The 13,178-nt window shown below is 43.0% G+C and overlaps 1 protein-coding gene and 1 long non-coding RNA gene across 2 annotated transcripts in view; both read left to right on the forward strand.

The window, feature by feature from the left end:
- The first annotated feature begins 292 nt into the window (after window positions 1–292).
- On the forward strand, window positions 293–3,895 carry LOC136180484 (uncharacterized). The gene is made up of 3 exons (XR_010667128.1): window positions 293–602; window positions 677–738; window positions 3,689–3,895. It is a non-coding gene; the product is annotated as an uncharacterized lncRNA (long non-coding RNA).
- An 8,499-nt stretch (window positions 3,896–12,394) lies between these two features.
- Window positions 12,395–13,178, forward strand: part of prx (periaxin) — a 32,559-nt gene continuing 31,775 nt past the window's right edge. The window contains exon 1 of the mRNA XM_065960288.1: window positions 12,395–12,607. The gene's annotated coding sequence lies outside the window, so the exon portion shown is untranslated. The remainder of the gene's footprint in view (window positions 12,608–13,178) is intronic.

A 13,178-nucleotide genomic window follows, 5' to 3' on the forward strand; every position in this document is an offset into this window, starting at 1 on the left:
TAAGCCTATACCATCTGCGCGCCGAGGAGGAGGAGGAGGAGGAGGAAGAGGAGGAGCGTTAACGGTTTCAGGACCCGGTCAGCAGGGCGGGCATGGCGGCACACAGCCCTGTATATCACTGCTGTATTGTAGGTCAGCGTTTAAAACCGAAGATTGTATTGCTAAAATTGTTTTACATGCCGCATTGAATCATGCATGTGTCGTTCATCCTGCGCGTAAAGCTGAGACTTGGAAGGAGAATCTGCAAAGTTTCCAGGCGGAGCTCCAAACCAGAGAGGACTGACGGTATGTGGATGAAGGAGAGACTCGGCCTGCCCTAATCCTACTTTTCTCACATGCATGTTAAGAATGTTTAAAAATAGTTTCGTCTTTCTCCCAGTCTCCACATTTATTATCCCCTTTACTGGATCAACGCCCCCAACAAGTCCCCCAGTAGCACACAGGGCGTGTTACTCACAAGTTGACCTTATATGTGCAACTCGAGCTGCTATATTTAGAAAGCAACGGTGCATGCAGCCTCCTTGTAGCTCCTATAAGTAGAGACCAATATGTTGTAGGCTGACTGATGGAGAAACGTGTGGAACTCCTAGACCTGCATGAGAGTAAGTATATTCTGTGTGTTACTGTGAGACTGTGTGTTGGTGCTCCTCTCAGACTGCTGTCTCTGCGCTTTCAGAGCCTCCGCCCGGATTACAGCCCTCTCTCTCTCTCTCTCTCTCTCTCTCCGGCCTGTTTGAGGTAAATCCCTTTTACTCACACACACACACACACACTCAAACTTTATTTTCTATTGGCAGAATAAATTGATGTAGACCTTTACATGCATGTAAAACTTTTTCTTGAATGTTTTAAAATTAGGAAAGTTTGTTTCAGATTGTCCAACTTGATCTTTAGTGACCTCTTATTCTGAAAGTATACTAATCTGTTTCCTGAATGAATTTCAAATTTCAAAATCTGATCCAGGAATCAAACTTTACTCTGTTAGACTTCCAGATCCAAATTACAAAAAAAATAAAAATGAAAGGAAGCTTTAACCAGCTGCCACTTTCTGTACACACTTTATTAAATTTTGCGCTTTTCTTGCACACATTCAGATCTTAAAGCACATTTTTCCTGTTGATTTCTCCACTTCCTCTACAACGTCCCTCCTCCTCCTCTGGGATGGTATGGGCGTTGTGTTGCAGTTGCAGATTTCTGACACTTGTGTGCAGTGTTGCTGCAGGTTTAAACTGTGAGGTGACTCTCAACGTCAGACCGCATTCAACAACTGTCTCACTCATTCACAGCGAAATAACATCCAATGGAACAAAGGCTAAGCAAAAGTTGAAATGTACTTTTAGAGGTTATAAAAGCAACGGAGGTGTGGCTAAAATCTCAAATAAACACCAGTCACTGCAGGAGAGTCAGCGGATTAAAAAATAATGTCAAAAGTCTGAGTCCAGCTGTAGTCCACTTGTTGTGGTTGTTTATGGGTGTGTCTAGATGAGTGAATCAAACACACCCAGTCTCCGTGCCGCTTGACAAAAACACACCAACAGACCCAGAGAGAGCCCTGAATATACAGCCTCAAAAACTAACACACACACACACACACACACACACACACACACACACACAGTAATGCACGGTATCTCTAACATGTCACTTCTCGGTGTGTAAACTATTTAGAGTCGTCAGGAGCAAAGGAATGCAGCCCAACCCAGGAGGTTATTTCTGTCTCTCTTTAAACCTTCCAGCCCCCACCCATCCAACCACCAGCCCAGTGTGTGTGTGTGTGTGTGTGTGTGTGTGTGTGTGTGTGTGTGTGTGTGTGTGTGTGTTGCACTTTAATTACCACGGTGTCTTCTCTGTAGACAGATGTGTTGACGAGGGTGCAGACAGTAAAGCGTTGGAGCTCCGTCCTTTCACTCGGCTGGTTCATGAATACCTGTCTGATTCACGGAGCTCCACACAGTCACATCTGGACAGATGTTTGATGGATGACAATGTGCCTTTGTGTTTTAGAGTTTTATCTCGCGTTAATAAGAAAGGCCGTCTGCCAGGCTGAAGTCTGTGATTGACGTCTCATTATCATGTAAAAAATAAATAATCACAGGGGCATCACGGGTTAATTAGAAAGTGAGGAAGTCCTTAATTAAAATTGGACAAGATATGAGCAACCTCCAAAGTGTTGTTTCACATTGTTGGCATTTACCCACCAACATCAATAGTTGCTGCTCGGACAAAGGAAGTGATTCTAGAGACTTTCATGATAAGAACGTTTTTTGTTTGACGACAAAAAAAAGTTTCATTTTTAAATTAAAACGACTTTTTCTTCGGAGGGTTTGTTGTTGTCCAGGTGAAGTGGACCAGGAACTCAACAATGTCATGTGACAGGAAGTACATTGAAACTTAATATTTATAAAGATAGTTTTCACAGGCGTCCACTCACATGTCATTTATATTTATAAAAAAAAAGGATATAACATTAAGAAATGTATTTATGAGTGGAAAATGACATCAGGGTCTGTGGCGTCGGTTAGTCTAGTGGTTATGATGCTCACCATGATGTACGTTGTTGCAGCAGCCTTGGGTTTGAATCCGACCTCTGCCCTTTGCTGCATGTCACCCCTCACTCTCTCCTCCCAACATTTCCTGTCTCTCTCAGCACAGAAATGATCTCTTTGTGTGGAGATTCTTCTTGAGTAACAGTTCTTTATATTGTCTTGTTGAACATTTATAGACATTTTTAACAAGTCAAAGAAATGTTAACCACCAGTATGCCAATATTAAGTTTAAAAGTGATTAGTGACCTCATGAGGAGAGCGCTGCTGTTTGGACAAAATAACGCTTACAATATAAAACTGATTTATTTATTAATTTAATGTTTAAATGTATACAGGGACAATAATGAAGCAAGTAAACACAGCGACACACTACAGCACTCCTAGCCTGAGCTAATTAGCCATGCCGGTCTGTTACAGCCTCCCAATCGAGAATATAATGAAACCAAGGCTGCCAACAAATGGAGACTGACGCCACACAAATTAGAGTGTGTAACCCCGAGCTTTATTAAACAGAAAATTAATTAACCCAAATGCTCAGAAGGGCCGCGCGTAACACCGTCCCTGAAGGGTTTTTTAAAAAACACTTAAAAAAATGAACAACAAACGCACGAGAGACAAAACAAAGCCAACAGTGTGGAGATACAGGCGGACCAGTTTCTCTGCAGCTGGTCAGAGTTTGATGGTTCTTCCTGCATTACGATACATGAACATATACAAACCTAAGGCACAAAAACTTTTAAGCATATATAAAATACACAAAGGCCTCAGTTGGTCATATAAAACATTTATTAAGAGGCTCTACTGTGGTGTTTGAGAGTTGAAGTCTCTCAAAGCTGCTCTGAACGAGGTCTAAATAATAAAGTGTGAATGTTTTAAACACGTCATGTCTCATGTTTGTCGATGTTTAGAGCTGATCTGGTTCAGACAAAGAGAGAAGTTATAAAAGTTCAGAGTGAGATAAGAGGTCAGGGAAGTGATTTTAGATGCTCAAAAGTTCTCTTTCTCTGTGTATATAGAAAAGTGATCTTAGAAAGCCTCCATTGTTTCTACCTGTGAATATGAACAATATCATGTTTTCATTGAAGAACTCTCTCTCTCTCTCTCTCTCTCTCTCTCTCTCTCTCTCTCTCTCTCTCCACCAGGACTGAGGGTCTAACACCACACGGCGGCCAAGAGAAGAACTGAAGCGTCTCATCTGAACATTAATTTAAACAGTATATGTTTTGCATTGTGTCATTTCATAGTCATACTTTTTATACATTAATACATCAAATATATTTTTATATATATTTAGCACCAAACTTGTGTAAAGTTCCAGAGACAAATTAAAGAAAAATCAATCAATCAAAGTGTCATCGTGTTTCACTCCTGACTGAGCTTCTCTAACGTGTCTGATATTCAATCAGTCGTCTCTTCATGGCTCTGAAGTGTCCCCGGGTCCCCGCTGTGAATCATTCGAGCTTTTTCACCCAGACAAAATACTTTTCTGAAGCTCCAAAGAGGATTGCCAAAAGTTGCCTCTCTAAGAATACCTCTTTAGAAAATCTCTCTTGAATCCTAAATGAGGATTGTGGCCGTCTCGCAGAAGGTGAATAATCTGCTCTGGAAGAAAAGAGTCTAATTTAGTGAAGAATCTAAAAATAAATTAAAAGGAATCATTCAATTTATTGACTTTTACGTCCAGTTTCAGGGATTTTCCTGCTTTGGGATAATCTACAGAAACCCTTGTCCTAAAAGTTGTCGTGGGTTTTAGTCGTTGAATGTCATTAACTGTGAGTTTCATCCGGTGTAAACGTTTGTCTTCATTCAGGTTCGTACTCATCTTTGTGTTTTCTGCTCCACGGGTTGGCATTTCTCACATCAACAGCTGTAACCCCAGAAAGCTTCAAAACAAGAAATGCATTATTCCTGAAACCTCCGTCTGAAACGGTGGGAAAGTGGAGGAGTGATGCTTCCGACATTTTAAATCTGAAGGTCTGAGCTGTGAGTGGGAGAAGAAAACCTGTGTGATCCTTCTGAGTCACTTTATGTTAAACCCACAGGATACTCAGGGCCTTAACTTTGTGTGTGTGTGTGTGTGTGTGTGTGTGTGTGTGTCTGTCTGTGTCTTCGTGCTGGCTCCATCCTTGATGACTCAGCTCTTATCCCCTCTGCACTTTGTCAGGATTAAGTGCTGCATGTTGCAGACAAACATCTCTCTAATGAGAGCAGAAAACTACGTTTATCACTCGGGGATCTGATTCATCTTCACACCTTCCCTCTGTGTGTATCTGCGCCGTACACATCACAACATTCACTAAAATTAGACATTAGCCTTTTTTTTATTAACGTAACGCTGTCACAAAAAACGAGGATTTAAGTGTTTGAAGAATAAAACGACTCAAGATGTCTTGGAAGGTTTGAGAAACTGAATCATTTTATATAAGACATTTAGTTTGCCATGTATCTGTCCAAATTCAGGTTCAGAGTGAAAATTAGCAACGTGATTTAGAATATTTTGGATCCATTCTAACAAATTTTACAATCACCTGATAAAAGTAGGTCTATTATCTATCCTCCAAAAAAAATCGCCCGAACACAACAGCAACATAACCTCTCAGTCTCAACTACTACTACAAAATATTTCCAAAACAGTCAAAAGCATGGATTTCAAAGGTACATAAAGTGTTAAATGCACTTTATTCCAATCACAGCACCACATGTTTTGAGTGCAATGTAGGCTTAAGACATAAATAATGATGCAGAATTGATACAATTCTAGTGTTGACTGTGCTGAAGAAGAAGTATTAAATGAATGGTTTTGTCTTTTCTTTAAATTAACTTGTGCATCACCTACAGTATATCATGTTGTGCACATCCGATCACTAATGATCTCCTGCTTCTCTAACTCCTGAGCTTATTACGATCCAGCGTCAACATTAAAAAGATCCTCTGAAGCTGCAGACAGAGACATGAAGAGAGCTCAGGCAGAGTGCTGGTCGTCCTCTGATTAGCAGAGGAGAGAGAGAGAGAGAGAGAGTGAGCGAGGATGGAGACAGGGAGGGAAAGACTCGGTGCTGGACTAAAGGGCTAAAAGAGAAGCAGACATTCCTGATAACCTTTCTGTTTCATCACCATCATCAGTCCCACAGGTCACATGCTCACACCTCTCACCTCACTCATAAAGAACAGCTCACATGGCTCCTCTAAAATGTGCACTTGTTTAGTGTTGGGGTTATCTAAACGTCACTAACTATGGCATCGATGATTCCCCACCCTGCCATGTCTTTGAACGCCTCACGAAATCTATCAAACAAATCTGAAACAACACTTATGATAATAATCTGTGTGTAGATCAACATCTGATGCAATCACTTGAAATGAGGGAATCCTTCCTTTAAACTCCATCCAGCCGCTGCAAATATTCACTGCTGCACCAAATGTTGATGATCCAACGACTCCAAATAATCCCCCGTTAGCTCCTTTTTGAATAACAACATCTTAAAGGTGGAGTCTGTAGAAATGTTGCAGCTTGTAAACACAACATTCAAACTGGCACTACCAGTAGGGTACGCTAACTGCACATGCTAATCACCCTCCGCAGGTAAAAGCCGACCGACGGTTCACACACGTTTGGGAACAAGCTTTGTGGCGTTATATATGTTTTTTCTTCTTTGCGGCTACATCCGCGTCGGTCATATTCACCGGTTTGAATCGCGTCCAATCGCTGAACTGTATCCGCTCATAAACTCACCTGCGCGCTTTGTCATTGGCTGGTGGAAACACGCCAGCTCCCCCGTCCAGAAACGTCCCAGGTCAACCAAAAACAAACCAAAACATGAAAATCCAGTCAGAGGACAGAGTCTCTGCAGACACCAGCACACATGTATGGAGGCCCAGAAGGGATGATTTAGTCTTGTTGTTGTTGGTGTTTTTATGAAAAGTTACTAACTCTACCTTTAACTCTACAGTGACCAGCTGTTTTTAAAAATAACTGAGGCCCTTTTTTTTCAGATTGAATAAACTCTGAGTTGTTATTTGAAGATGTGTTGAGTCTGAACCACTGGACCTGATGGAGAGGATAGAGGAGAAAGTGAAGAACAACAGCAGCCTCTACCATCATCATCAGAGTAATTCTCAGTTATATCACTCCGAGATAAACTGGATGTGTTGCCCCACTCGTTGTGTCTGACTGGTATCCAGCGTCCAGCCCCTCTAAGCCCAGTAACAAGGCCGCACCGGGCCACAGCTAAAGCCTCCAGCAGCACAAACAATGGAGGGGAGCTTTACAACTGCTGACTGTCCACTAGTGCTAAAGCATCCCCATTCTGTCCCGTCTGCTGCTGTCGCCTCTGTCCACACACACACACACACACACAGACACACACACACACACACACACACACACACACACACACACACACACACACACACACACTGAATCTCTCACTCTGGTGGTGGTCTGTGGAGAAAAAGAAAGTTCAGTGGTCCATATGTTGATACGTACACACTGATGAGACAGTCCCTCTCTTCTTCTGTCTTTCTCTTTTTCTGTTGATCCCCCTCACTCCATCCATCCCTCACTCTCTCTCTCTCTCTCACTCTCTCTCTCTCTCTCTCTCTCTCTCTCTCTCTCCTCGTCCCGGGACCTCCACCCTCTCTCCTGCTTTCTCTCTGTTTGTGATCTACACTGACTGTGAAGCGTGGTGTCCCGTGGGCCTAAAACCAGTCAAAGCGACCCCCGGATCGCCTCAGACACCCGCAGCTCTGCCGCCCGGCTCGCCCTGCCGCTCCCCTCCCCCCCTCCCCACAGCCTGCGTGAGGGCTGCTCCTTCACTGTGTTTCCTCCATCGGCCTCCTGCTGTGGACCATGTGTGAGTGTCTGCGGGGATTATTCAGAGTCACCTGGACGCCTTCCTCCAATGCAGGTCAGACTAAACATCTAAAATGCTCCGCTGTGTGCAGCAATGCAAAACGTAGTAGAGCAGGAGAAGCACATTTTTAGTGGATTCAAATCATTGTAAGATAACGGTGATACATTTTAAACCAAATATATGTTTCTCCCTTCTGTTGTGGTTTGGGCTGCTGAAGGTCAGATCTGTGCTGTCAAGTAAAACTTCAGCTGAGATTAGAAAGTTCAAAATGTTTACAAGTTTCATGCAACAGCAAAAGTGTTCGGACAAGAAATTCAACATTTGTTCCTGTTATGAGTTAAAATGTGATGCGAGTTGAGGGACACACCCATTTGTCCAGTATGGACTGGAGCTGTTCACACCCATCATCCTTAGGGATCACAACACCGAGTCACTTGATGGTTTCACTCTCAAACTGACACTAAGGCCTTTTTTTTTGATGGGTTGTGTCGTCTTTCAGCGCCTTCTTATATTATATTTATTTGGGAGAATATGTAGATTTCATAGTTTGAATTCTTTGGGATATACTCTCTGTAGGAATTATTGTTAATTGTTTGAGAGATTGTAGCTGGTGCTGTGTAATACCTGGACTGACCTACAGTCAGGATGCAGGTGGTGATTTCAACTCTTGTTTCAATATAAACTCTACATAATGTTGTTATGTTGGCTCTTCTGATGTGTTTTTTTAGTGGTCATCTTCATATTTGTTATGACGCGACATTTTGAAATGATTAAACGTTTTGAGGATTCAGGGACTATTAGTCTGTGTTAGAGACTGACTGAACTCTTCAGGGTGAAGTGAGACCTCTGGGTCGGTTTCCTGCTCAGAGGGTCAGGGTCTATTCCATCATAAAAACCAGCTGACTTAAAACATCCCAACATGTTTAACACTTCCTGACACTAATACTCGGTCATAGCTGAATCTCTCACACTGATTATGATCGTCGTTGTGTTGGTCATGTTTCTGTTTCATGACCAGCTCTGTGTGTGTCTCGTCTTCATTATCCCTGCTCTACAATACTTGTGTAGAAATGAAGAGTATTGCAAAGTTGTTGTTTTTATTTGCATAATATATGGGTTAATGTGAAAAAAAAAAAAAAAAACTCTGCTTTGTTGTCTTTAGTGACACCTGTGGTGATGAGTGGTAACTACAGGTGTGCTTTGAGATCCAATCAGTGTTGATGGAATGGTTTTGACTTTTTTATTTTCATATTAACTCAAGGACAGGTGAGCAGGGTCTGAATATCCAACATACAGACCTCGTGCTGTGATTGGTCGGCTGAGGAGGTGAAAACAGTCGAGGGTCAGACTTTGTTTTCGATTTGTGGCGAAGAAAATCTGTACTTCAAAAATGACATCACAAGCTCCGTTTGATGGCAGCACAACATCGTGTTATTGTAAGTTGTCCCACTAGAGCGCTGGTTAAACTGAGTATAACTACATGTGAAGTGTCATCATATATAATTTGTGACGGAGACCGACCAGCCAATCAGAAGAGAGCATTTTCGGTGGCATCTGTGAATATAAATTTAAGTTAATAACCTCTGGAGATATGGAAGCTATCCTTCCCCCTCAGACTTTCAGACCTGATGTGTTTTTCACTGAGACACACAAACACACACACACACACACACACACACACACACACACGCACGCACACACACACACACACGCACACACACACACACACACACACACACACACACACACACACACACACACACACACACACACGCCTGCTCTAGTTTCCTGGCCCATTTAAGCGCTGACATGGGCATAGCTGAAGTCTGGTGGGACGTCAGGCCCCGTGCCAACCGAGCTGCCCCCTCCACCCACCACCCCACACCCCCATCCCACCAGCCGTCAACACCCCCACCCCCCACCCCCCACCCCTCCCTCACCTCCTCCTCGCTCGTCCTTCTGCTCTCACCTGTTTCCCCTCACCCTCCGCATCGAAAATACACTCATGTAAACATTTCGCTGCTGGTTACTGAAACCTTCCCCACTATTTCCCTCTCCCTCCATCCCCTCCCCCCTCCCCCGTCAGGCCCAGCCCCTTGTTTCAGGGTCCCCGTCCTCCCTCGTGTCTAAATCCTGGCTTTGTGTTGGAGCTGTAGTGCAACAATGACGGTGTTCGCTGACACAGTGCTGGCTGCCTGATCTGCACTGACAGCATCTCGTCAGTACCACCTCTGCATGAGACACATCCAGCGCTGATCCTGTGAGCTGGGAGCCGGGTACAGGGCTGGATTGGGTCTGACTGGTTCCATGGGGGCGGTATGTTGGGTGGGAGGGAGGGACAGGTAGCGGCTAGATTTACAAATCCCCTGAGCTCTGGATTGAGGCTTATGCAGGTGTTATGATGACAAACACGACGTTAAGAAAGATAACTGAATGAATTTAGAAAAAAAAACAAGAAAATGTCAATCAAGTGCAGGTGAATCGATTCAGAAAAGAGAAGATTTGAACCTGTTTGAGACGGTGAATCATAACTGTGTGTGATCTGTGAAGCCTGAAAATGATTCCTTAGTTGAAAGTTTTCTACAGACCAAACCTTTTTTTATTCAGACTGGGTTGAAATCAATAATGATTTGTTTCTAAAATAATCTCAACATTTTATAATAAATATCAGAACCTGGCGTCAGTCTGCTCACAACTTCACTTCATCACATTAGTCTTCATTATTTTTTCCAGGATGTTTTTCCTGCTTCAGGAAGTAGACTTTGCAGGAAGCTTGATAAAGCTGTGTTTGGGGTTTTCTTCACAGCGTCAGTGAAACTCTTTTCATTCAGCTCCAGTGGAGAGAACTACTCTACTCTTCTTTATCGCCTCAGTGAGTGTGAACTTGTGTTAGTCTTAATTTGTTCACATCAGTGCTTCCTTCAATGTTCTTCCACACGAGAGGAGTTGAATATGAGTCTCAGTTCAGTCTTTGTTGGTTTAACACCTGATGGTCGATCCGTCTTGTTGTACAGCCTCCATCATGCTGAAGTGTCCTTAAAGCAGAACTCACAGTGCGACCCCACAGGAGAGGAGAGAACAACGCCTGAGAGATTCAAAAAAAATAAAAAACAGAATCAAAGTGACTCAACAGAAATGCAAAAACAAACACGAAAGAGCAAAATTATACTCAAAAAGATACAAAAAAAACTACAAGGACACTAAAAGAACAGCATGAAGCAAAATGACTATGAAGATGTGCACAACCACTTTTAACAGAAACACAAATATAACAAAGAGTGAAAACAACTGGAGAGGGAAGCATTTAAAAATAGATGCAAAGAACACACATAAAAAACTGTGGGTCCCGTATGTGACGTCTTGATCTGTAGAAAATATAGTTAAACATATTAGAAGACACAAAAACGTTACAAATAACAACAAAGCAACTCAACAGAAACACAAAACAACACCAAACAAGGAGACACAGAGATATTAGCTAAGAAGAATCAAAGCATCAAAAACGAGCCTGATTACCTGATTACAACAAAGTGATGCATAACAGCTACTAAGATAGACAAATCAATGACTACAGGGTGAAGAAATACTAAATATGTGCAAAACAAACAGAAAACAACACAAACAACTTCAAGGAGACAGAACACACAGTGGGAGTCACACAGACTGCAGAAAGATGAAAACAACAAACACAATGTTTTAGTGGGTTTTTGGATGTCTTGCTCCGTTGGGTTGGGGGCTTGTTAAATGTTTCTGCCCGGGGTCCCTCGTCTCATAATCCTCCCCTGACGAGTTCATCTGTTCTGCAGGTCCTCTCACATTCACATCCAGCTGGTTTATTCCAAATCATCTGCAAATACAAACAGACAAATGTTCAGACAGACACTCACTGGCATTTTGAGATACTTATACACACACGGAAACACACACACACACACACATACACACACACACACACACACACATACACACACACACACACACACAGAAACACACACACACACACACACACACACACACATACACACACACACACACACACACACAGAAACACACACACACACACACACACACACACATTTGGGCTCACAACAGCAGCTGTTCTCCTCAAAGGGAGCGTCACACTTTCTCTAAATTCAGCTCCAAGGCCCGCTGCTCCTATTTTCAGACATTCAGGATAAAAATAACTCCTCGACAACATCAGTTGTTGTAAAGTTCATCCGGACGTTTTAAAGAGCGTCAGGACTTTATCAGCGCCTGTTTTCAGGTTTATTTTGGCTCTCGGGACGTTGAAGTTTGATCTCTCAGCTGGGACATTGAGATCTGAACCACAAAACGACAACATACTGAAAAGGAAAACCCAGGAGTCTAATGTAACACAACATGCTGCCGATAGTTTTATATCCAGGAGTAGGAGAACAGGGCGCGTCACCTATTTGGAACGTGTCCCAAATCGTCAACTTGATTATTAAATTATGAGAAGCTAACGGATCATTTCATGCTATCTCGGCAGGTTGGACGGTGGATGAGAAGGAGCATTATCTAAAGTAGAAAAGCTGACCTTAAAGCCTTTATGTTATCGCCTGTAGCATGTTCAAAATGTATCTATCATTAAATGTCTGTCTGTTTTAACTTGTATTACTTTATCACTTCATTTCGGTCCTGACAGCTGGACTCAGAGTTTTTTTGTTTTTTTTTGGTGTAAATATTCTGCAGGCCTCTGATTGACAAAGTGAGAAACATTCAGTCTACTCTCACTGGTCAGACAGACTCTCGACTATGTCACAAACTTTGTTATCTTCTTCTCCTCCCTCCTTCAACGCGGCCCCACCTCTCGCTGCCCTAATATGGGGGCATCTCTTTGCCCTCTGGCCAATCGGACGGCTGGATGCGTCCCTCCTAGAGATGCCATGGGTCCAGCCTGGCCTGAGGTTTCAGTGAGGGGAGCAACAGGCTGGCTGGTGACAAGGGGGCAAAGGTTTTTCAGATAGAAGAGAGAGAGGGGGACAACATCCAAAAAGAACAACAAGAATAAGAACAAGTGAAGAAGAAGAAAAGCTGAGAACAGACAGGAACAGAGCGTTAAAGAGAGAGAAAGAGAGAGTCACAGAAAGATAAGAAAAGAGAGGCTGAGGTTGAAGTAGAGCTGCTGCAGGTGGAGGGTGTCACCTTTGAGCTGCTGGAGGAGAAACACAGAGGCTGAGAGTAAAGGTAGGCTGAATGGATGTGGTTTAATAAAGTCTGTACTGATAGCACAGGGCTCGGTGGGGTTGTGATGTGCAGGGAGGAGGGCAGGTGTTGGGGAGAAATGTTTGAAGGGGACTGATAACAGCAGCATTAATGCATCTTCAGCGGCCATGCCTGTGCCTCTCTGTCTGCACTCTGTGTTTGTATAATTTAGTTTCAAATCAGCCCGAGAACTTGTTTTAGTCCTCAAATATTGCTACAGCATTTTGGCAGCTGGGAGCAGCTCAGAGCTGTGCAAGAACAGTTTATGTATCAGACTGCAGGCTGAACATTGCTGACTCCAGAGAGAATAACAATAGCACGCTGTTTAAATGCAGAGACACTTTTAGTCAGACAGCTGCCGCTTGTGTTTATTCCCGCATGCCAGGAGCTGCTCACACACACCCCAGCATTCACTGAGCTTTATGGTAACCATTTTCAGTGTGACATGTCACTATCACTCCAAAGTTTATAAGAGTGTTTTGTAATGAGACCTGGGTCAAATAACACCGGAACATTTTTCATAGCAATTATTTAAACCTTTAGGTGTGTCAGA

Source organism: Labrus bergylta, chromosome 11 (assembly GCF_963930695.1).
Source record: "Labrus bergylta chromosome 11, fLabBer1.1, whole genome shotgun sequence".
Taxonomy (NCBI): Eukaryota; Metazoa; Chordata; class Actinopteri; order Labriformes; family Labridae; genus Labrus; species Labrus bergylta.